This window comes from Martes martes (assembly GCF_963455335.1).
Source record: "Martes martes genome assembly, chromosome: 3".
Classification (NCBI taxonomy): Eukaryota; Metazoa; Chordata; class Mammalia; order Carnivora; family Mustelidae; genus Martes; species Martes martes.
This window is the reverse complement of record NC_137890.1, coordinates 11330616-11355201: the sequence shown is the minus strand read 5'-3', so window position 1 is coordinate 11355201 and position 24586 is coordinate 11330616. Positions and strand designations below refer to the sequence as shown.

At 54.4% G+C, this 24586-nt stretch overlaps 1 pseudogene across 1 annotated transcript; it reads right to left on the bottom strand.

The window, feature by feature from the left end:
- Positions 1 to 12938: 12938 nt before the first annotated feature.
- LOC308340194 (G-protein coupled receptor 183-like) lies at positions 12939 to 13577 on the bottom strand (annotated as a pseudogene). Its single transcript has one exon. The product of its transcript is annotated as a G-protein coupled receptor 183-like (transcript).
- Positions 13578 to 24586: the final 11009 nt, after the last annotated feature.

The following is a 24586-nucleotide window of genomic DNA, read 5'->3' as shown; positions in this document are numbered from 1 at the left end:
GTCCTGCTCTGGGGATCACGGAGGAACGCAGGTGACCAAATAGGGAGAGAGGAAAGAAGAGGGTGAATTTCCTGCATTTCTAGGGGGGGATCAGGATGGTGACGCTGCTGGACGAGGGCAAGGGGAGAGGTAGTGTCAGCCCCGCCATGGCTAGCCCAGAGGACAAGAGCAGGAGCACTGGACAGGACGAGAGCAGAGGTCAGCTGTGTGCACTGGTCCAGGAAATACAGGGAAGGAAAGGGACAGGGGACTGTTCCTGGGTCAGCTTGTAGGTCAAGGTAGCCAACCCGGTGATGAGAGACCCTGCCTGAGCTCTAGGCCCAGAAGGGGTGTGATCAGAACCGTGAGGAGGGCTTGGCCTTGGGAACCAGGAAGGATATTCTGTCCTCCAGAACCAGAGAAAGGAGACAATGAAGGAAGCTAGAGGAGTCATAAACTTGGAGCAAAGTTGAAGAAGGTTCTGGTAGTTTCTGGCTTCTTAATAAAGAAGGAAATGAGGATGAGGGGCCCCAGGTGGGGCTGGGAGCATGAGGAGAGTGGATAGAGGCTTATGAAACACAAAGACGCCATATCGGTCACTTGTGTTTCTTGTGTCCCTGAGCCCCGGATGCCATGGGAATTCCAGAACCCTGAGAGATGCGGACGGTGACTTGGGCAGTCCCAGAAACTAGCCCCCGAGCTCCGGCCCTCCTGCTGCCTTCAGGCCAACCCTGACCCGTGCCCTCCGTCTCTGTTCTGAGCTTCCCCGGGGTCTGCGGAGGAGGCCACCCTGTGCCACCAGTCCCCGGACACCCACCTGGTCCTCCCACGAGGACAAGAGTGCCTGGGGGACCCTGGCATTGCTCCAAGGCCGGGCAGGGGGGCGTCCCCCAGTGGCCAGACCCAGATGTCTCAGGGCCTCCGCTTTGCTGCGGCAAAAAGAGAAGCGCCAAACGGATCGCAGGGGGACCCAGTAACCCACAGCGGCTCACCACGCACAGAACCTACAGAACTCCACGTCGGGGCCCGGGCGTGTACAAACCCCACTCCGTCCGACTCCCCGCCCCGGCCTCAGCAGCGCCGCCGCCGAGGCGCCTGCAAGCGAAGCGGACCCTTTCCCTGAGTGTGGCATCCTGGCTCTGGGCAGTTCCGGGGCTCCTAGAACGGTCGAGCTGGAAGGGGACATTCATCTGGCTCAAGCCCACGTTAGGTGAGGAGGTGGGGTCTGAAAGAGCCCGGAGCGGGGGGAACAGGGGCAGATGAGCTGGGGGCTAAAAGCAGCCTTCCTGTGCTGCCGAGGGCCTGTGCCCCAGCCCTCAGCCCCTTCCCAGGGCAGGCCCCCAAAGTTAGCATCTCTCCCTCCGGCTGCTCCAGCCCCGGGGCTCCAGCCCCGGGCTCCCTCGGGCTGCTCCAGCCCCGGGCTCTGAAATCCAGGGGGATTTCAACCCCCTGGCAATCTGCAGGGGCCAGAGGAGGAGAGAAAGAAAGATCCATCAGCTCAAGCTCCAGACTTTCCCCTGGGGTCGGTCCTGAGGGCAGACTCCTGCCCTGCTCCCCTCAGCAATGACTGGATGGCAGGTCCCCCTGGGTTCCTCTGCTAGTCCTGCCACCCTGCTGTCGGCACAGAGAGGGCAAACGTCCGAGGGCAGCTCAGGACGCACTCTTTCATTGCACGAGGCCAGGATTCCTCCGTGGGGCCAGAGCTGTCTTTCCAAACCACAGAATGTGCCAAAAGCCATGGCCACCTAGCTCTCCCCGTCAACGCACGTCTGCAGAACCACAGGTGCTCTCCCCACACTTCACAAGTTCAGGATGCTGTCCTGGCAACCTTCCAAGGGCACCCGTGGGGGTGATGCAATGTCTCCCCCTAGGGTCAACCTGGCATCGCAGACAGGCTCCCTTTTTGAAGGCGGCCAGGTGGGACCCAAGCCGCAGGCCCGATTTAATGCCTTTGGGACCTTTAAACAGAGGCTGTGGGTTCCTGGGGTGCTGGCCCCTAGAGCCTTATTCTGAGTGTGGCCCCTCGGTGAAGTGCGAAGACTGCAGATGGCAGACGAGGGTGAGGGCCTGTGTTGTGGGGGGAGAGGGGGTTCCCGCTCCCTGCTCCCCTTCTGGTCCCCCTGCCCCTTCGGAGATGTGCTGTGCCCCCAGGTGGGAGAAGCCAGTCCCCCGAGCCCGGTTGGTTGACTTTTCTGTCTTACATTTATTCACGGGGGACCCAGGTCAGTTTTGTTCTTTTGCTGTGTTATCAGCTGTCTGTCCAGAGATCTTACTGCTTACTGTCAGATTACGTAATGATGTTTTACCAGGAGGACCTCATTGTATCGAGAAATGCTCCGTCCTGCCACTACCTGGCAGATTTTGGAAAGCCCTTATTTCTGTCCCTAGGAACTGACCCCGGTCTTCCATACACATCAAGCCTCAAGGGTCCCAGAGGGCTTTCCAGGACAGGCCAAGTCTTGGCACACCAATGCGTATGGCAGCTAAGTGTTGCCCCTCCAGCGGGTGGGGGGCCCTCGTCCCGTCTGGGAAGAGACAGCCTGGATGGGAACAGAGCAGCAAATAGAGCCCAATACCTGCCCAGCCTCTTATTTCTGACTGTCGGAACGCTGGGCCATTTTAAATATTGATGGACTTTCTACATTCAGAGCTCAAAACTACTCAAGAATGATAAAAACCAGTTTGAGGATATAATTGTTTTGTTTTGAGGCAGAGGAAGGAAGCAGAGAGGGCTGGGGCACCCAGAGCGTCTGTTTTACTCCTGTTTCTAGAATCTTACGTAGATGCTCTAGGCACAGCTTTGTATTAGGAAATATTCAATAAAAGTTGAATCTTCCAAAGATATTTTGCATCCCTCTTACGGGCTTGCAGACTTCTTCTAGAACTTTAGACCGGGAGGCTTAGCGCACCCCCTCTTTTGGGAGCACCCCAGACCCCCAAGTGGACTGTGACCACAGCCTACGGGCATGAGAACCCCGGGGAACTTCTCACACCTTGCTAAGGTGGGGGGCAGAGCACAGCATTTCCTCCGGACTCACCCATGGATTCTGATGCTTTCCGAGAGATTCCTGCGTGGTCTCAAACCTTAGCCCTCCTGTCCAAACCTGGTAGATACCCTCAAAGAGCACCAGACCCGGGCCCCCGCCTGGACAGTGATGTCTGGCCTGGGCGTGGGCTTTGGGTGGAAATGAATGCACCTCGGTCCTCAGGTCCGCTCCCAGCCTCACCACATGGGGTCCAGAGCCGTCCACCTCAGGGAGGTGGAGGGAGCAGATCTGCCAGGACTAAGGGAGGGGCTGGCTCCTGGGGTCCGGAATCAGGGGCCAGGGGCCAGTAGGCAGCCCCTGTCGGATGGGGAGGGAGCATTTCCCACAAGCCCAGTCCTGTAAGTTATGGTCTGGGGGTACCTGACTGCTAACCGGGGATTCTCTTAAGCCACTGAGTCTCTGCAGGGGGGGCCTCCAACACCGATGGCTGAAAGAACCATAATCAGCCTCCCCCCAATGCCCCTCAAGGGCTGTGCTATGGGCTGCGCCCCAGCTCCCCTCACCAGCCCCAGGCATCCAGTGAGCAAATGTGTGTGAGGACACAATATTAACACACCATCTCTAGGGACACCTGGCTGGCTCAGTGGGAAAAGCGAAGGCTCTAGATCTGGGGGTGGGTAAGTTGGAGCCCCACGCTGGATGTAGTGATTACTTAAAAATAAAACGAATTCAGGGGCGCCTGGGTGGCTCAGTGGATTAAAGCCTCTGCTTTCAGCTCAGGTCATGATCTCAGGGTCCTAGGATCGAGCCCCGCATCGGGCTCTCTGCTCAGCAGGGAGCCTGCTCCCCCCTCACTCTCTCTGCCTGCCTCTCTGCCTACTTGTGATCTCTCTCTGTCAAATAAATAAATAAACTCTTTTAAAATAAATAAATAAATAAAATGAATTCAAATTCAAAAATGAATGTGTTGTTTAATTTACACACATAAAATATAGTGAAATTTCTACCCTCTAAGGGAATGGCCACTATTTTTAATACAAATGCCGGAGCTCTCCCGTCTTACCTCGGGGAATCCTGGAAAGCCGCCAGCAGAACCTGTACGTGAATATATATGTACATGTCTATAAAGCCCATTTATTAAATTTAATTTAATTAATAAAAATATTTATTAAATATTTTAAGTGAAAGCATGCCAATGGACTCAGTGCTCCAGACTTCTGGTATTACTGTAGCTAGACCTTTTTTCTTTCTTTCTTTCTTTCTTTTTTTTTTTTTTTAAATTGTAGTTGTACTGGGGATGCCCCGGGCGGCTCAGTTGGTTAAGTGCCTGCCTTCGGCTCAGGTCACAATCCCAGAGTGCTGGGATCGAGGCCCACGTCAGGCTCCCTGCTCAGCACCCCTTCCCCCAGCACGTGCACATGCGCGTGCGCGTTCTCTCTCTCGCAAAAATAAAAATACTTTTAAAAAATTAAAATTAGGGGCGCCTGGGTGGCTCAGTGGGTTAAGCCACTGCCTTCGGCTCAGGTCATGATCTCAGGGTCCTGGGATCGAGTCCCACATCGGCCTCTCTGCTCAGCGGGGAGCCTGCTTCCCCCTCTCTCTCTGCCTGCCTCTCTGCCTACTTGTGATCTCTGTCAAATAAATAAATAAAATCTTTAAAAAAAATTAAAATTAAAAAACAACCTGCTCATAGTTGTACTGATTAGACACTTGGGTCTTTCATAACCCACCCCGTATTGCCTTGTCTGGGAGTCCCAGTTCGGATCTCTTCATCCCAGGAGGCACAAGGACCCGGCGGAGCAGTCAGAGTGCGCTTCGTCCGGATTGTTACATTTTTCCAACGTCTTGTAATTGTCACACTCACACCCCTCCTGACAGCAGGTTTGGTTTCGTTAGCAGTTCACCTCCACCAAACCTGCCGAAGCATTCCCTGTAGCTCTTATAAAAACAACCCTTCTTTTCGCCTTTGTACTTGACCGGTTTGCACAATAATTGCTTAAATTATTTGATTTCGCTAACAGCTAAGGTGAGAGTCTGGGGACAGATGCAGCCCCGTCCCTCGGGGAACGCAGCACGCGCTGGTGGGGACAGAAGAACACCGGGCGGGGAGAGGCCCCCGCCACCCCCATGTGCGGCTGGTGCGAGCCACGGGCACCGCTCAGGCCCGGCCTGCCGCCAGCGAGCCGAGTGGGGCAGCCGCGACCGCCGGGAAACGAGCAGAGAGCCTTCCAGATGGGGAGAATCTGGAAAGGGGCTCCCCAAAGGTCAGCGGGAAGGACTCACGGGAAACTCGGCTTCACTTACCAGCCCTCGGGTCCGGCTCACAGAAATCCCACAGATCTTGGTTCACCCAGAACCGAGATTTCACAAGATTTCACGCAGAAATCACACAGCGATCGTCTTGACTCATGTCCTCCGTTGGCACATGAAACCAGGTTCCAGAACTGCCCGTGACTCACGGAGGCCCCCTGAGGCCCAGCAGGCCCGGACCCCGCCTCTTGCGAGGGGCCCCTCTAAAGTGTCCCTGTCGTCCCCACCCGCCTGGAGTGGGCGTGCTCTGTAAGGGCGAGAGGTGACGGGCAGGGCTCTCACGACGGCGCTTCCCAAGGAAGGTGCCTCCAGGTACCCGACCTGCCACCTCGTCCACTGTCCAAGCTGGCTGGTTGCCCCAGCTCTGCCCGGAGAGGTGACATCAGAAGACTGTGGTTACTGTTCCCCTTCTCAGTCACATCCCCACACACATACCAGAACCGTCTGTGAATATGAAAGATGAGCGCTGGGATAAAACAAGAGATAAGATTAACAGATTCTGCAGAAGCCTTTGACACAGCAGGGCCGTTCAGCAGGTCGGAAAAATCATCGTTAGGCCGGAGGATGCGCGGCGGCTCTCCTGTGAAAGCCCCTCGATAAATCTGGGTCATCGACTTGACCTGGGCGGGGAAAACACAGCGACACGGCGCCGTGTGGGGGGACGGCGGGCTCGCTCCCCAGCCTCCGTGCCAGTCTCACGTCAGACGCTCAAGCTCCTGGAGGCGCCTCAAAAACTCAGTGGGAGCAACAACAGTTGCTGTACAGGCGGCCCTTGTCTGTCTTTCCGTAGGTGGTCGGAGGGGCGAAGCTGCGGGGAGAGCAGGACCCTTTTATGTGCCTTAAACCAGGGAGAAGGATTAAGAATGCCGTCGGGGTTTGCTGGGGCCGGGTACCGCAGACTGGGGCCTTGAACTCCAGAAGTCTGTTCCCTCGGCGTTCTGGAAGCCGGGAGTCTGAGACCAAGAGGCGGACAAGGGGGGCCTCTTCTGAGGCCTCCCTCCTTGGCTTGCAGGCGGCCGGCCACCGTCTGTGTCTTCACACGGTCTCACTTCCGTGTGTTCTCGCGTCCCAATCTCTCCTTAGAAGGACACCCGTGTCCTGGATGAGGACCCACTCCAGCGACCTCATTTCAAAGACATCTCCCGTCTCCAAAGGCAGTCCCAGTCGAGGTACCGGGGGTTGGGACTTGAGCATGGATTTGGGGGGAACACAGATCATCCCATGACAAAACCCTTGGGGACCGAATGAAGGACGCGCCCGCGGCGGACTGACCCTCCGTGCTCCACTCCACAAGGGTGATGATGGCTGGGGCAGGAGGGAGGCCCACAACCAGGGCAGCCATCGCTTCCCAGCCCAGGGGTAACGGGGCCAGCGAATAGGCCGGAGAGGCAGCCAGGTGTGTGGGAAACACTGACTCTCCAGCCGTGCCCCGCAGGCCCTGGCAGCTGTGGGGCTGGGGGCGGCCTCCCTGCCCTGAGAGCACTTCCTGCCCCGCCCCGCCCACCTGGGGATCGGGGGTGGACACAGGCACCGCGACAGTATGGACCCGCTTCCTAAAGCGTTCAGTGGTGCGCTTGTGGAGTATTCTTCATGTATTATGATACTCGTCATAGGCTATCATCTGATTTCGAAAATGAATACTAAAGATTCTGACATATTTAATGTTGTGCGACTACCCCAGCTGACTTTAGTAAAGAAATGCTCCCACGAAGCTGGAAACCTGTCCAACTGTGCAAGTCCCTCGGCATCTCCCCATCCTCCTCTCCTCTTAAAAAAAAAAAAAAAAAAGTTTTATTTAAAACGGTGAACTTCGGGGTACCTGGGTGGCTCCGTCAGTTAGGTATCTGACTCTTGATCTCAGTTCAGGTCTTGATCCCAGGGTGGTGAGTTCAAGCCCCACGTCGGGCTCCATGCTGGGCACAGAGCCTACTTAAAAAAATAACTAAATAAAATAAAACAATGTACTTCACCAGAGATTCGTCTCCATTGTCTTCTTTCTTCTTGTATATCTTCACTTTCAGCCTCTTTTCTGATTCCTTTCCTTCAAGAGTGAAACTATAACAATTTCTCTTTGGCTTAAAAAAAAAAAAAAATCCCATCCCTCATCCCCTCTCCCCCTCTCTGATTCATCCTTAAAGACCAGTCTCTTGAGACCTATTTGGACGCCTGCCGACCCTGTGTCCTCAGCCTGCTGGCGTTTGGCTTCTACCCTCGCTGGCCGGTGTTTCGTAAAACGCAGGGCCCCTCCTTGGGCGGCTGGTCGCTTCCTCCTTGTTCCTCATCCCTCTTGGCTTTTGTAACATCACGCTCCCGGTTTTCCCGCCACTTCTCAGTCTCTTCTGTGGGTTTCTCAGTTGCTTCCCTCCCTACCTGCGAGCGTTCCCCACGGTGCTTTGCCGGGCCTCTGTATTAACCAACCAAGCCTTCCTACCTTCCGAATTCTGCTGCACTGGCCTCCAGGTCCCTGCTGAGCCTGCAGGGACGGCCCCTCCCAGGGTTACCCAGTTCCTGGGGATAAGAAAAACTCCCTCATGAGTGTCCTTTTCAAATGCAAACCAACGAGTCCAGAACCCGCCTTTGACAGGCCCGCCACATCCCCCTTGCCCTAGTCACCCCAGGACCCTGGACGTACCAGAGCCCAGCGAAATGATTTAAGCCAGCCTGGCCTAAGTCTGCTCACTGTGCCTTCCTTTCCTGTGGGAACTCAGTCATGTTTCCCTTCGCTCCCTTTGACTCCTGACCCTCCCTGGTGCTTCTGGGTGGGGGGGGGGGGTGCCCCCTCCTCTCGGGAACTGGAAGATGCTAACTTCTCAATGGCAAGTGTCTCCTGATCTGGTAGGGCCACCATGCCTGAAAAATATCACAAGGCCCGCAAGGTGCGCACAACAGTCTCCCTCAACTCCCTCTGGGAATATCGTCTGCCTCATCTCCCCCCCAGCTGGTACCCTCCCCCTAAATCTCTCTTCTTGGCTTCAGGCCACATATGTCCTGCATTTTCTTGGACACCTCCATGTCTGCCCACCTTCTCCCACCCCCAAACTATACCTTCTCCCACATTCCCTATCAGGGATGATCCCACCATCAACCCAGTCTTCCAACCCCAAACCGGGGAGCCCTCCTGATGAAGTTTTAGAATATAGGTGAGGTCCGGTGGGGTGCGGTCAAGAGCCGATGACCAAGAAAGAATTCTTGAGACATCTTTGGTGCAAAATAGTGGTTTATTAAAGTACGGGGACAGGACCCATGGGCAGAGCTGCTGCCCCGGGGTTGTGAGGGGCGGCTGATTCTATACTACGGGGCTGGGGGAGGTAAGGAAAAAGGGAGGGTTTGAGAGAAGAAGAAACACAGGATACCGGAGGCTTTGCTATTTTCTAGTTAAGGTTGTTTCTCCTTTCAGTAAGGTGTTAACAGTAAGATAGTTGGGAGCTTCCTGGAGGAATGTCACACTCCTGCCATCACATGTCCTTATCGATGAGCTTTAGGTTTAGAAGAAATTTAACCTTATTTACATTTCCCTGTGCCTCAGTCTCCATCAATTTTATGGAGGGGAGGATGATGCTAGGGCTTCAGAGACTGCGTTATGGGTCTCTGGAAGTTGGGCTGTTGGTAAGAAAGCCTCTTCCTCGTGAATCACTAGGACATTTGTGAGCGGAGGCAGGCTCAGGTCTTGCAGGGTCATGGTCTCTACAAGTCAACTATTTGTTCTTCCTTTAGGACAGCCAGGAATGCCCGAGGGATGTCACACATGTCACAAGGTGGGGGAGGTATAGGGTGCCGGCTTCTGCTTTGTCCTCAGCTAGCCTACTGTTCCCTCATCACTCCCTGCCCGCCTCCCCAGGCTCTTCTCCCAGTCTACAGTGGTCCCCCTGCGACATTAAACACTCTCCTGTCATTGTCTGACTGTACTTGTGTGTCACCAGCTGGTCCACACCGTCCATGGGTTTTAAGGGCTGTGTCACCATGATTCCCACTGTGTCCCCAGAGCCTACCTAGATAATGCTGGATAAGGATATGATTGGTGAGGAGAAGGAGTGGCCCAGAGACAAAACTGAAAGTTCCTGCAGAAGTGGGGTGTCCCCAGCCTGCCCTTCTGCACGGGCTCTCCATCACCTCTCTGAGCCACCTCCCACAGTTGGGGCCACCGTCACTCATGGATTCCGCCAGTGGATGTTTACTGGGACTGAATTTCTGGCCGTTTCTAGCACTTTGCTCCCCCTTCTGTGCAACCTACCAAAGGGATTAACGTCAGGCATTACCAGTCCCACAGAGGGTTCCTCGCCTCCCCAGGACAGACCGCCTCCCACTGCCCATCCCATCGCAGGGCCACTGAACACTCGCCAGGGCTTCTCGGAATCAAAGAATGTGGGCACAGGAATGTGGTGTAGACCTTCGGTACTAGAAAACAAGACTTTCAAGATTTTTTTAAAGGACTGATTGATTGATTGATTGATTGGGGAGAGAAAGAGAGAGCGTGCACAGGAGGGGGAGAGGCAGAAGGAGAAGGAGAGAAACAACCCCAAGATTAAGGCCCGAGCCAATAGCAAGAGTCAGAGGCTTCACTGACGTAACCACCAGGTGCCCCAAGACCGTCAAGATTTCCACAAAGGCAGAGGAACCGGGACCTCCACGTCATGAGGGGTTCGTGTGGCCCGAGGTGTGATCTGACCCGTGTACCGCAGGGCCGTGGTCTCTGGGGTGACACGGCCTGGCCCTGAGCCCGGCTGCCCACAAGCCTCACGCGCCTGAGGAACTTCTCAGTCCCTGGGCCTGTCCCTACGCAGTCACTTGGTGAAGTGAGAAAGAAAACTGTAGTGAAAGCCAGACGGTGGTTGCCTTGTGGTGTGTGGCAATGCCAAGGAATTGGGATTCTCAGTGAAAACGCGCTTTCTGGAGAAGGCCAAGAGCCCGTAGGAACATTTGGGTATCTACCGGCTAGATTTCTGAAACTCTCGGCTCTTCCCCCTTAAAATGTCAAGGGATTAGGATTCCTAGAAGTCGTCATGAACCCCTTGACACGGTGGCAGAATCCCCTGCACACCTCGCTGGTGGGGGACCCTCTGCACACCCCCGGGGAGTGGGACTCGGGGCCTCATCACAGGGCACCGACCGACCTGCAGGGCTGTCCGGGCCTCATGGCGGCCTTCGGACTGATCTCCCACGGGAAGGGTGCGGGTCGTCCTGAGGCTTCCGTTTTGACATGGGGCTACTTTGATAGGGCTCAGAAAATAAACCGTCACAGTTAAACTTTCCTTCAACCAACTAGGGTTTAAAATAGACCGACCCCCATCCCCCGACCCCCCCCATCCCCCTACCTCCAAGTCTCGCCTTCACAGTAGGGCTCTGAGGCAGCATGGGGTTTAGATCTGGGGGAGTTTAGGGCTGGGGTGGGACCCAGAAGAGTCTGGAAACAGTGGTGTCCAGAAATGGGTGGGTGACATGGGTTGAATTTTGTCCCCCCTCAAGATAGGATGAAGCCCCAAATCCCAGCGCCTGTGAACATGACCTTAACTGGAAGTAAGTTCTTTGCAGATGTGATTGAATTAAGAGGGGTCATTAGGGTGGGCTTAATTCAAGGTGGCTGGTGTCCTTATGAAAAAGAAAGATGCCATGTGAAGACAGAGACACACCAGGAAGGCCACATGAACATGGAGACAGAGATTGGGTAACACCTTACAGGCCAAGGAACCCCAAAGATCGCCAGCAAGTCCCCAGCAGCTGAAACAGAGTCTCCCGCACGGCCCCAGAAGGAACCAGCCCTATCAACCCCTTAATTTTGGACTTAGCCTCCAGAAACATGCAAGAGTGAAGTGTCTGTTTTAATTCACCCAGTTCACAGTCATTTGTAACAATAGCTTTAGCAAATCAGCACCGTGGGTAAGAGAGATGCTGCCCACAGTTCACTGATGGGCGGAGGGCGTGGTTCTCACACTCGAGCAAGCAGCAGGATTGCCCAGAGGGCTCGTTCAAACTCGGAGTGCTGGGCCCCGGCCGCAGACGGGCTGGTGCGGCAGGCCTGGGGTGGGGCCTGAGAATATGCATTTCTTTCTTTTTTTTTTCTCTAGATTTATGTATTTATTTGAGAGTGTGTATGTGTGTGTGCATGAGCTGGTTGAGGGCGTGGAGGCAGAGGGAGAGGCAGACCCCCCACTGAGCGCAGAGCCTGACGCGGGGCTCCATCCCAGGACCCCGGGATCATGACCAGAGCCAAAATCGAGTCAGACACTGAACCGACTGAGTCATCAGGCACCCCAAGTACGTGCATTTCTAACAAGTCTCCAGGTGCTGCTTGTCCAGAGACCACGCGTGGAGAACCACTGCCCTAAGGGCTAGGACGTGTCCTGGGCCCTGGAACCTTCTAGTTCCAGTCATAATGAGATGGCTATCCCCACTGAGATGGGTTGTGCTGGCCCCCTTAGAAAACTTCACTGACCACTGTCCATTTTCATTTTAAAGATTTTATTTTCTATTTATTTATTTTTTTTAAGATTTTTATTTATTTGACAGACAGAGATCACAAGCAGGCAGAGGCAAGCAGAGAGAGGGGGAAGCAGGCTCCCCGCCGAGCAGAGAGCCCGAAGCGTGGCTCCATCCCAGGACGCTGGGATCTTGACCTGAGCTGAAGGCAGAGGCTTTAACCCACTGAGCCACCCAGGCGCCCCTATTTTTTTTTTTTTTTTTTGGACAGAGATCACAACTAGGCAGAGAGGCAGGCAGAGAGAGAGGAGGAAGCAGGCTCCCCGCTGAGCAGAGAGCCCGATGCAGGACTCGATCCCAGACCCTGGGATCATGACCTGAGCCAAAGGCAGAGGCTTTAACCCACTGAGCCACCCAGCCCCCCCCCTCCCCGTTTTCATTTTAAATCATTTCTTTAGTTTTAAGGGGCTTACTTATGTATTGATTCATGGACCTCCCCGCACCCAACAGGAACCCCCTGTGACAGGCATTACGGTCCCAATGGTTACAGACGGGAAAATGAGGCACAGGTGTGGGCGAGTCCTCAGCCGCACGCTTTTCCCTCCTGGCTCCCCGAGCTCACGATTCCACACCCGGAGTCCAGCCTCGGAGCCTCCCTGGCGAGTTCAGCCCTCGGAACTCAGGCGTCCCTCTTGTACACCCCACCTGTCAGCACCACGCCTGAAAGGCAAGGCACCGCTGTCCAGCTGTGGCTGCTGTTGCCAACCAAATGTGCGTCTCCGCTCGGCTCCCTCTCCCCACCCACGGTGGTCACTTCCGCCGGATCTCACAGCCCTGGTCCTTGTTCCTGATCCCGTTCTATTCCCAAACGCCCTCTGGATGTGACTTCTTCCCGCTTCCCTGTGCTCTAACAAACCGACCGAGCGGCTTTGGCGCTGAGAAGCCTGGCGTGCAGGGCGGACAGGTTACGAGGAACACTAGAGAGAAGGGGAAGAAGGACTTGTAGTGTCCGGTGACTGACAGGTCTGGGCAGCCCTGTGTGCCTTCTCCGAGGAGGACACCTTCTGGTTACCAGGGTGCTCTGGTGGCTCCTTAGCCCCCTGCTGGCTGGCCAGTCCCCTCCCGCCACCCCACGCCCTTTGGTAAACGCTGGGTTCGTGCAAACAGTGGGGGAGGGTAGGCTCTGCATGCCAGCCAGGTGCGGACACAAACCGTGGGCATCGGGGATTTCTTCAGTGGGGCTGACGCCTAGTGCAGAGGGGGACCACATCTTGAATGCATCTTGAGTGCACAGGACTCCACGAGGGGCAGCCTGACATTTCCCTCGATGCTGTCATACTCCATGCAGTTCGGCTTGCCCGCCACGGGCTTGGTCATGGGGAGGAGGAACAGGGGAACCGTCTGCCCCAAGGCCAACGCCCAGAGAGCCACACAGATGAGCCATGCCCGGCTGGCCTTTCGGAGCTGTGGGCCCTAGTGGGGACGGACCACGGCCAGGCAGCCACCTGCCCCCACACATGTCATGAGCTAAACCACCCCCCGCCCCGTAGGTGTTCACATAGAGAGCGAATGCCATCAGCCTGCAGAGTCCCCACCAAAAGGCCAGCTGGAGTCCAGCAAGGAATAGGTGATCCTTCCGGGCAGGACAAGGGTAAACAGGAGGTCGGACCCACCAGGTAGACCAGATAGACACCCATTGAGTTGATCTTTTTGCCCTTGTGCCAGCCAAGGCCTAGGGCGACGATGTTTCCCTGTGCACTGAAGACCAAAAGGGCTGTATGGAACAGAGAGAGGGCCAGGCTGGCTGCCCTGGGCGGGGGGGAGGGGGAGGAAGCAGGAGTTGGTATGGGAGAGGGGGCTGCTTGAATTAGCCATGCTGGAAGCCATGACACTGAGGTCCTTGGGAAGACAAAAAAAAAAAAAAAAAAAAAGAAAGAAAGAAAGAAAGAAAGAAAGAAAGAAAGAAAGAAAGAAGAAAAGAAAACATTATATTGCCTCTGTACTAGTAATAATGTGCTATAGTGACAGACACACAGAAAACGTCTCTCTTCTTAAGCAAACATTTTGTTGACGTATAACACGCTATTCGAGTCACTACTGCTGTGTAACAAATGACCCCCCAAAATCCAGCAGCTGAAAACACACTTGATTCTGTTCACAGCCAGCTTTGGAACAGAACACCCTAGGAATGGCTTTTCTCTGCTCCTCAGTGTGGGGAGCCTCCGCTGGGAAGGGTCAAAGGCTGGGGGTTACTTGATGGCAGGTGTAGGACCATCTCGGGGGACCTCACTCTGACTAGTGGCCGTTGGTGCTGGCTTTTGGCAGGAACCTCAGCTAGGGGTGTCAACGAAAGTACCCGCACTTGGGCCCTTCGTGAGTCTTCCTCACAGCCTTGGTAACTTGGCTTCTTACCCAGCAGCTCCAGGCTTGCAAGTGTTACCTACCAGACGCTAGATAGAAGCTCTGTTATGCTCTATATTCTGACGCTTTCACACGGTGGGGTCTTGCTGACCCTACTGGACTGCTCCTTCCTGGGACACCTGGGCCCTTGAGTGCACAAATGCAAACCAACCAATCCGAGGATCCTACCCCAAATGCCTCCTTTATGGGGCTCTCAGGCTCAGGGCCGCTGTGCACCTGCCCGCCTGCCCTCGTCACCCACAGAGCCGGGTGCAAACACGGGCCAAGCAACACGGAGAAGCCCCCATGTCCCAGAGCCACCTGAAATGATTCAAACCAGCCCATTCTAAGTCTGCCCTCCCCTGTCTCACGTGTTCTTTTTCCCTATAGAAACCACAGTAACAGTTCTTGCTCACCTTCCTGCGTCTCTCCGTCTCCCATATGACCCTGTTACTTACCCCTTCCACACCCCCAGTGACGTGGTCTGCCCCCTTCGCTCCGGATCTATGAGGAACGAGCTTTGTTTATCAGTGGCAATCGTCTCCCCATCTGTTGGCCTCACCGCACCTCCGTTCTTCTATCAATCCGCCGTACTTCAAAGCACTTTTTCTGACCTGGCCTCATCCCCTCCACCACCTCCCATCGGTGACAAGTGAGTCAAAAGCTCACCCAGAATCAAGAGAGGGAGACATAGCTCCGACCTCTCGATAGGAGGACTCTTAAAGAACTTGTACCGTTTAAAAATCCCAACGTTACACGCAAAAGTGTGCACAAATCGTAAAAGCACAGCTTGACGATTTGCACGAAGTGAACACATAGGTGGCATCACCACCCAGATTGGGAAACACAGCTCACCAGAAGCTCACCTACGTGCCCTCCCACCTCTATCAACACTCCAGGGTAACCACTGTCCTAATTTCTAAAATCACGATTCAGTTGTGTCTGCTTCTGAACCTTTTTTTTTTTTTTTTTTTTGGACACAGAGAGAGAGAGAGAGAGATGGAGACAGACAGAGAAAGAAAGCACGCACAAGCAGCGGGGAGGAGTAGAGGGAGAAGCAGGCTCTCTGCTGAGCAGGAAGCCCGATGCAGGGCTGGATCCCAGGACTCTGGGATCATGACCTGAGCCGAAGGCAGAAGCTTAACCAACAGAGCCACCCGGGTGCCCCATGCTTCTGGACTTTAAACCAATGAAATCACACACTAGGTGTATGTGTATTCTTACACGTATAGTGTTTTGGGGTCAATATCAGCTGGTGGTATTCACCCATATTGTTGGGTGTGGTTGCTGCCTGTTGGCTCTCATTGCTGTAAGACATTTATTCCCTTGTATTAATGCACTACCGTCTGTTTATCCACCCACTGTCTCCAGTTTGGGGACATTATATAAAATTTCCCTCTGCCTGTTCTTTCAAATGTCTTCAGCAAACACATACATACATTTCGCTGAGTACGTAGTTAGGATTATGGGGCTAGTGAGTCACAGGTTCTGTGCAGTTAGTTTTAGCAGAGCTTGGCAAATAGTTTGTCGAAGTAGCCGGTCTTCACACTCCCAGAAGTGTACGGGAGTTCCTGTGGCCCCTCATCCTCTCCAACCCTTGACCTTGGCACTCTTTATGAGGCGAGCCACTTTGTTGGGTACGTAGGGGTATCTTCTTGTGGTTTTATTTAGCATTCCCCTAATGACGGCTAATGCGGAGCACCTTCTGAACTGTTTATTGGCCATGTTTATGTCTTCTTTATGAGGTGCCTTTATGAAAATTTTGTCCCTTTTTCTAACAGATTGTTGAAAGTGTTAATCATTCCCTATTTCCAATTCACTTTCCCCAATCTGCTAACTGAGCCTTGCCTTTCTTGTGCGCACATCCATTCCCATCTTCATCCTGGTCATCCTTTAACTTCTAATTTCCACACTGTGACTGTAAGGAGAAGAGCTGGGGCAGGTCTACCCAAAGCTCCCCGCACAGCGAGTGGGGCCCGAGGGCTCGTGCCCATGGTGCACAAGGAAGCACGAAGCTTGCAGAGGGCGTGTAGTTTGCCCGAGGACCACAGCAGCTCGTGGAACCAGAACCAGAGACCCGGGTGGAGAATGCTCAGCATCTGTGGTCAGATGCAGTCTTGAAGGGCACCAGTCCCGTGAACCCCCAAATCTCACTTGAGTCAGGACACAGCTGTCCCCTCCTTTACCAATTTGGGGCTGGCTGGCAGGGAGCCTGCTGTAGATTGTGCCTCATTTTAACCCGGCAATGGAAAGCTCTGTCTAGTCCCTGCAGGTGGATGGAGAAGGAACCTCCATCCCAACGGAAAGTAAGAGAAGTCAGGCTGAAAGGCAGACAGAGGAACATGGAAGAAGCCCTCTGAACCTCGGAAGGCTGGCTTGCTGGATGACAAGATGATAGAGGATCAGAGAGAGAAATGGATGATTTAGGCTCCCTAAAAAAAAAAAAAAGAATTAAAATAAACTTCTGATTATCAAGAAATTCCCAAGTGCTATGCCAGCTACTGGTTATATTCAGAAGATGCAAAAGAATCAAGTTTTTTGCTACTTGAACATTTATGCTCTGGTCGAAAAGATAAGGCATGCAGTTCAAAAACTGCTTAAAAAAAAAAAGAAGCCAGGGCGCCTGGGTGGCTCAGTGGGTTAAAGCCGCTGCCTTCGGCTCGGGTCGTGATCCCGGGGTCCTGGGATCGAGCCCCGTGTCGGGCTCTCTGCTCGGCGGGGAGCCTGCTTCCTCCCTTCTCTCTCTGCCTGCCTCTCTGCCTACTTGTGATCTGTCTGTTAAATAAATAAAAAATCTTTAAAAAAAAAAAAAAAAAAAAGAAGCCATTACTAGCTTGGACTTTAGACTATTCTTTTTAGTGTTTGAATAAATCACCAGTACAATCACAAATGTCAAAACCCATGCAATTCCCCCTCTCATATTTTGTTCTGTGTTGTTCTTTTCACAAATTGGACTCAGGGAAGAGAGCTGTTTTTCCAGCTCCCCAAGCCTCACATGCATGAAAACAGATGAGTCTCTTGGACTGCACTGAAGAAGCCGCCTTTGCCAAGGTCTGGGTTTGGGGACAGACCCTCACCCGTTCACACCTCTAGTCCCCGAGCTGCTTCCAGGGAAGAGAGGGGAACATGCGGGGACAACAAGTTTGAGGAATGGGCAGGAAGGGTCTCTGTAGCACGTGGCCCAGGTGAAAGGTTAAGGATGCACAGCCAGCTGGGGTCCCTTCATGCCTTCCGCTCCTCTTGGGGCTCTGACCACAGTCCATCGGAAGCCCTTGCCCGGGATTCTCTGAGCCCAGAGATTTAAATCTGCCCACAGGCTTTGGAGAAACAGCCCCCAAGATGTCCTCCTTCCTGGCCTGCTACTGCGCCTGCACCCGCGCCTGCGCACTTGAGCCTGCCCCCCGCCCCCCCACTTCTCGAGTCTCCGCACCTGCGGTCTCCTCTCGAGCCCGCGCCGGCGAGGAGGGAGGGTGCTCTCCCCTCTTGCCCCATCGCCCCGGAGCTCTCGCTGTCTCTTGCTCTCTCACACTCGTGCGCGCGCACACACTCACGCTAACTCTCTCGCACACGCACCCATATTCACTCACGAACAAAGTCATGCACTTACCTCTCTCCCTCTCTCTCGTGCTCATGCACACACTCACACTAACACACACTCGCGCACACCGTGGGGAGGCATGCCCCGGGCAACCCCGGGAGTGGGCAGGCAGACAATGTGGGCCCAGGAATTGCTGCCCTTTGCAGGAAGCCCGTCCAAGGAGGAAACGGAGCGCCACACTCTCCAGGAGTCTTGCCCGCACCCTCTCAACAGAGCGGCCTCTTCTTTCTTCTTTCCATTCCTTCCCTGAACAATCCCGTCATCAGACCAGGCTGAACAACGCGGGGGCTTTGGGCGGGGGGAGGCCGCTGTGTGCGCGGAGCCGGTGGAAGGGTCCGAGCAGGGCAAGGGGGGGCCATCTCAAGGCGCCAGTTTAGCTCAGGACGGTCCCAGCCACGGGTCCAGTCACCATCTAAAAGCACCGTTTCTAGCCACAGAGCTGTTCTCAGATGCATCTGGAACGTGTGTGTCCTTTCCCAGTTGGTTTAGGACTTAGAGGGCCCAGGGAAGAGAGTGGCTCCTGCAGAGACCCCTCCCGTGGCAGCTGTCCCCTTGTCCTGAGATTCCTGGGCCTCTTCCCCAGAGCACAACACAGGCCCAGGGGCTCTCCCTGCAGCTGCGGGCTTCCTCCGGTGAAGGTACCCATTTCCCTCCCCTTGGAGCCCTTTAGGTGCCACCTCCTCCTGGAAACCTCCCAGCCTCTGCAGAATTCACAAGCCCCTCCTCCCTCAGTGCTTTCATAGCATTCGAGGGGACCCTTCCCACAGCAACTGACACTCCTCAGTTGTGCCTCTGCCACTCCAGGACCCGCAGGCCCCTGTGGACCTCTGCTAGTCTTATTTTGGTATTCGGCACAGAACAAGCGCTCTGAACCCTGGGTCCTGCTGGGGGCCCTGTGGTCTCCCTTCCCGGGGACACCAACAGGGAAGTCACATCTATGCCCCCAGGAGGGGAGGGTGGGTGCTGTCAGGGCTGTCAGTCTAGGGAGATCAGACCTAAAATTGGAGCCCACGAAAGAGGGGCACGCTGTTGGGCCCTAAACCCTTGGGACCTGCTTGCCCACCCTTCCTGCTGCTCAGTCCTGTCCCCTCGCTTGCTGATGTTGATGCAAACCTCAGCATGAACTCCTGGGCCCACAAGTGGGTACTCGCTGAGCATCGCCAGACTCGTACAGACTCTGTGTCCCACGGACTGTGCCCCACGCCTGCCTAAAGGTGTGCTGCTTGGCCCCTCTCTGTGCCTCTCATCCCCACCTCATACCCCCCGCCCAGGCACAAAGCACAGCCCCCTCACCCCCCACCCCAGTCCATCTGCACTTAGGAAATACCTAACGCTGGTCGTTTGTACCTTAATGTGAAGTTACTAACGCATTTTCCTCTCACAAGTGTATTTGCCTTTTGAGACTCACCAAGCGGTGATTGTCAAGTGCAAGGTGTGCCCCTGTTGAGGGGTTATGGATTAGCGCAGCCACGTAGGGAAGAGTTACCAAAAGGGCCTCCAGAGGCTCACCCCCAGGTCTCACGCAGCGGAGGCAGCGCAGTCCTATCAGCGACACGAAGGTGACGCCGGCCTTCATTCCTTCCAGCCTGGAGAATCAGACCTGCGGTGTGATTACCACTGTGCCTCACTCCTGAGGTGTCCCTGTGGGGATGTCGCGTGCCCCGGGCTGAGGCTTTCCCTGAACGCCCTGTGAAGCCCGCCTCCATCAGTAGCCGCCTCTCCCGTCCAGCCTGAGACGTTCGCTCCCAGACCCCTGAGCCTCCGGCACAGTCTAAAGTGTGGGTCAACACACCCCCCAACCTGACCTCTCCTGACAAATGCTGCGACACCCAATTTTTCCCATGTGGAGACTGGACCCCCAAACACGTCCCCCAGTCTCCTGATCTATCGAAGAGAACTTACATAAAGGAGCCCTATCTTACCAGAAGCTTCTACCGGAAACTTCCTCCCACCACCCCCAGAAGCAAGCGCCAGGACAGTTTCCAGAGTCCCTGGCTTACGCACAGATCACGAACCCTAGGAGAACCTTCCTCCGTGTCCTCAAGACATTTAGGATCCTCCTAATGGAAGGACCTAGAAAGCCTAAGAAGGGCAAGACAGTACAGAATCCCCCCACTCTGTGTTCAGTCAGGATTTGTTCCCTAAGCCTGTGCTGAGGGCCCGCTTGGGGACAGAAGCCACAGCCTCCACCCTCCCGGGCTGAGCGGCTGGGCCCTGCCGATCAACCTGACAAAAGACAGACCCACACGGGGCGCCTGGGTAGCTCAGTGGGTTAAAGCCTCTGCTTTCAGCTCAGGTCATGATCCCAGGATCCTGAGATCGAGCCCCACATCGGGTTCTCTGCTCCACAGGGAGCCTGCTTCCTCCTCTCTCTCTGCCTGCCTCTCTGCCCACTTGTGATCTCTGTCTGCCAAATAAATAAATAAAATCTTAAAAAAAAAAAAAAGACCCACAGAAAAGGCATGTAGGTTTCACCTGGTGTCGGTAATTGGACACAGCATGGAGGTCGTCATGGAAAAGTAACGAGGACCCAAAGAGGGGGTTAGACCTGAGTTTGCGTGGTGTTTTCACAGAGCGATGCATTGTGGAGCGTGACAAGCCAGAGGGAAGGGGGGATGTGTAGAGCAGCAGTGGAAGACAGGGCCGGTTCCGGGAGTTCGGAGCCTCTAGCGGGCTGCAGGCGAGGAGCAGTCCTCTCCCTGGTCCGGAGAGAGAAACCCCTTCATAAGTGGAAATGTATGTCCTGCTGGAAGACAGAGTGGAGGAGGACAGACAGCATTTTTCATCTGTTCCTTTTATTCCTTAATTGCCTTCAACTCGAAGCAATCCTTTGGCTGCGGTGGCATACCCGGGTGGCCCGTCCTGGGCCCCTGCGTGGGCACGTGAGGCCGGCAGGCGTGGGGGGAGGGGTCCTCACGGGGACGCGGCAAACGCGTGGACCGATTGCCCTGCACGCCCTTGGCCTGGAATCTGGCTGGTCCCTGACAAGTAAGCCCTTCTCCTGCTTGTCTGCGGGGGGTGGGGGTGACCGGCAGCTGCCACGGGCCACCGCTTTCTGAGCCCCATCCTGGCTCATGGCCGGCTCGGTGCGCTGGATTTCCCGTTGTCTTTGGGCTGTTCTCCGGGGGTTTCTTGTGAAGACGGGTTCCAAGTCTGCCAGAGCCTCATGGGCTCATTCATCCAAATGGGCTGCCACGGTGGAAGGTTCTGGAGACATTATCCAGTCCATGGGGGAACCGCTCAGGGGTCTGTGAACACAGATGGAAAAACAGCGACCGCTCTACTTTCCCCAGGTTCTGACTGTAACACGGCATGGCCTTGACCTCTGTGGGCAGCCGGCCACAGTGGTGCAAGGCACACCCATGACTGCGTCACTGACCAAAATCGTGGATCTTTCCACAGCCCATTGCTGATGATTCACGTACCTCAGAATATGCTGTGTGCTCACCCCTACTTGAAAATTAGCGTCAATATCAGTTAAAAAGAGGGGCACCTGGGTGGCTCAGTGGGTTAAGGCGTCTGCTTTCGGCTCAGGTCATGATCCCAGCGTCCTGGGATCAAGCCCCGCATCGGGCTCTCTGCTCAGCAGGGAGCCTGCTTCCCCCTCTCTCTCTACCTGCCTCTGCCTACTTGTGAGCTCTCTCTGTCAAATAAATAAATAAATAATCTTAAAAATATATATATCAGTTAAAGAGAATTATATGTGGGTTCCTGACCAGCTCCGGGAGAGAGCATGTAACTCTGGATCTCAGGGTTGAGAGTGCGAGTCCTGTGCTGGATGTAGAGATTACTTAAAAAAAGAGAGAGAAAGAATCATAGGTAACATTTTGCCCAAAATCTATCTTTTTGCACTTTGTTAACTATTTTAATATGATTTGGGTTTTTGTCATCTTGTATATTTTATTTTATGCATTTAAAATCTTTACTTGGAAAAGGGTCTTTAGACTTCACGTGAGGGGCACATGGCACAAGGAAAGGTGGAGAATCCTCGATCTAGGATAACATTTTTGTCTTCCAAATGGGGAAACTGAGGAACCAGATTCGCCCCCCCCACCCCAAGCCTCCCAGCTTATGCATCGAGAAAGGACCTGAACCCTTGACCCCTGGTTCCTCTTTGGGTCTCCCCTTACAACACAGAACCCTTTATTGCCTACACCCTGCTTCCTCTCAGCACCAGACACAGGATGACTCAAGAAATATTGTTCCCCAAAGGCTGGGATCTGGACCTAAGGTGTGCCTCCCTGACCTTCTGACTGTCCCGAGTCCTTTTCCGGGTGCCCCGACGGGCCTCTTTCCTTATAATCCATTTGTCATGCCGCATGTGGCCCCTAATAGAGCACATGACTTCTCTGCTCACTCAGGCCCAGGAAACCCACACAATAACAGTAACGGTAACAATAATGGCATCCTTCACTGAAGCCCTACTCGCTGTCGGCCACCCTTAGCCATATATGATGCCTCCCTTTGTCCACAAAGAGGCATTATTATTCCCATTTTACAGTTGAGGAGAGGGAGGGTCAAAGAAATTAAGTGATTTGTCAAGGCCCCCTGACCACTCACATCGAAGATGCTGGTGTTTCTGGTAGGTTCCGTTACAAGGAGGTTGCGGCTGGGGCTGGAGGTAGGGAGGTGGCCAAGTGATAGGGTCACCCAGATCTGAGGGATGTGAAGAGTTGGTATGGCTATTCCTGGGGCTGGTGATGTCTGAACCTGGGGACCAGCCTGGATATGGTTCCTTTTAAAGCAGTTTCTCCAGGCACTGATTTCTGACACGGTCTGTGCTGCCCAAGCAAAGCGGAGAGGGCACCCCTATCTCATCTCCGTGGTTTGCACATCTGAGCTCCGGGAGCATCTTTAACCCTGGGCACAAGCAGAGAGGCACGGTGTGGGTTAGTTTCAGGTACAGCCACCATGGGAGGGGGACGGTTGACCTGCTGTCTGGGGTGTGGGGGGGTGTCGTCTGTAATACCAATGCCTTTTTTCCTTTTTTTTTTTTAACAGTGCGGAGGAAACGGATTGGTACAGATGTATTTGTTTCCTCTTCCTTTTATCCATTTAGTTATTGATCTCACTTCTGGACACTTAAATAACATATTCATCCACTTATAGGGGTTCAGGACAGGACACCCACTTTGGCATGTGGATTATTTTGAGCTGAAGGCACTTGAGATCCTGCCAGTCCAAGAGAAAGTTTTGCCGTCCCTTCACCACACAGAGCAATCTAAATTGGGGGTCTTTCCCAGAATAAGGGTTATTAGCAGAGATAAATTTCATTTGAGTGACCCATCGGTACAGCAGGCAAACATCTAATTACCAAACATCTGCTCTTCTTTTCACTCTGTAAAATGCATTCCTTTCCTTTGACATCCCAGACCCCGACCCCCGTCTCCTTCGTTGAGAATGACATACGGACCCCATCTTTTCTGTCTTTGGGTTTCCATAGCTGTGCGGACTCCTCGTGCGTACACTTTTCAGTTCTATTTGCTCTTATCACTCTGTCTCACGTCAATTCCTTTCTTGGTCCAGCTAGAAGGACCTTTGCAGGAACAGGCATTCTTGCTTCCCGACAGCTCACCCACAGTAAATGTCTACGTGATGCGGAACTTCCAGAACTAGCTCCTGTTGAACCCCTCAGACCCACTGCGCCTCCCGGATTGGCCCGTCTCCATGAGGCACACGCCCAAGGCCACCTTGCAAACCTCCCTCCCCCTCCCTCCACGCCATCCACCCCAAGTTTCCTCCAGGACAGCCCAAGGCAGTCACTGGAGTCTAGCCTTGCCACGCCTCTCCAGGAAGGCAGCCACAGCCACAGCCTCTCATTTCCTTGTCTTGGCTCTCGATCCTGACACTCCAGAGTCTCAATCCCACTGTCAGACTGAGTTGACTGAGATGCACAGCGGCCCTACTTTTCTTACTTATTTATTCGTTTCTTTTAAATAAGCTCTACGTCCAGCACGGGGCTTGAACTCACGACCCTGAGATCAAGAGTCACACTCTACCAACTGAGCCAGCCAGGCGCTCCCACCCTGCTTTTCTACAGGACACAATCCTAATTCCATAACCTGGCGTTTGCGAGTCTCTCTGCTGGAATACATTTTCCCTCTCCCACTCGTCCTGGTAACTCTGCCTAACTAACTCCTCCTGGCGAGCTCTGGCGCCATCTCCTCCAGGCTGTCTACTGTGACTGCCCTCACGCCCCCACCTAACATAGATGCTCCTCTTGTGACGCCCCCTGGCACCCGACACATCCCTATGTTAGTGTACACGGTAAATGTCTACCCTCTGGCAGACTGTGAGTCACTGAGGCGAGCGAGCTCTCCTGCATCTTGGTCCCTCCAGGGTCTGACACAGGGTGGGGCACGGAAACGCTGCTTGGTAGGTGATTGCAATAGGCTGTTGGAATAGGCGGGTGGTGGGGGTGGGTATGGATATTCCAAGTCTGCCGCAGCTCCCACTGGCTTGTCTTCCCACCTCCTCCAGAACCTTCTTCCTGCAAGGATTCCGTGAGCTCACCCTGAGCCGGCCCCGGGGGCGCACAGTCCGAGACCCAGCCACCCCCAGGGAGCTCTCGGTTTGAGTGGCAAGTGGAGTTGGTGGCAGGTCCCTGGGAACCGTGCGGTGTTGGACATGGGGGTGACAGCTTGGGATGAGGACACACCCCTTCTGCCTTCCTTTGCCTCACCCGAAAGAGGACCTCGACAGAAGTTCCTGTCCCGTCTTCCCTACGTGCCGGATGTGGAAGAGAGACCCAGGCTGTGTCGCGGGTCGTCCGCAGTCACACGGGGAGCTGCTGCCAGCCACACCGAAGCCTAGACCAGTCTGTGGCTTTCCCAACAGAGGCTCTTTAAGAAAAAGAGTATGGGCACCTCCCACTGCACACGACACGCCCCGAGAATGC